General features: G+C 55.5%; 1 protein-coding gene across 1 annotated transcript in view; it reads right to left on the reverse strand.

Moving 5' to 3' along the window:
* Positions 1 to 688, reverse strand: part of CNGA1 (cyclic nucleotide gated channel subunit alpha 1) — a 23,482-nt gene that overhangs the window by 18,957 nt on the left and 3,837 nt on the right. The window lies entirely within an intron of this gene.

Raw genomic sequence — 688 nt, forward strand, 5'->3', positions numbered from 1 at the left:
AACAAACACCCACACACCCACACACTTAGTTTTTTTTTTCTTTTTTTTGAGAGGTTTTTGCTATAGGGCGCATGCACTTGCCACAAAGACAGAGAGACAGAAAGTGAGAAATCACCCCCCGGGAGGATGGCCAAGCCGCAATCCCTTCTCCTCCATTCTCCTCTCGGGATCTTGGGCACGCATGCACACGTGCCCAGCGTGAATTTAAGCGACTGGGTCCAGGACTTGAACTGCAGTAGACTACATGGGAGTCCGTGACATAACCATTACACTAACAGCTGGTCCCTTCGGCTCCTTTCTTTGCCGAGAAACTGTAGGCAGGGAACAGGGTCAGGGCACTGGCAAAGGGCATTAACCCGAGCTCAGGTGTAGGCAGGGCTGCTCTGACACAGCAGGAGAGAGCAGATGTGTCCAGTCTCAGGCAACCCACTGTGGTGACCTTCGGTGCCCTCGCTCCAGCTGGGGTAGAAAATGGATGAGCACAGTACCCACGACTCAGGACGGGCATGGCAGCTGGGGTCAAATCCGCAGGGACGGGGTCTGTACTGTTGGCCTAGGTCAGTCAGTTAGACCCGCAAACTTGCTGGCCACAGGTGAGAGGGCTCAAGGAGGGGCCGGAGCGAAGGCGAGCAATTCCAGTCCAAGCCTCAACACCGGCTGGGGCGACAGGGGACTTGTTTATACCGTG

The sequence above is a fragment of the Tupaia chinensis genome, unplaced genomic scaffold, assembly GCF_000334495.1.
Source record: "Tupaia chinensis unplaced genomic scaffold, TupChi_1.0 Scaffold000054_1, whole genome shotgun sequence".
NCBI lineage: Eukaryota > Metazoa > Chordata > Mammalia > Scandentia > Tupaiidae > Tupaia > Tupaia belangeri.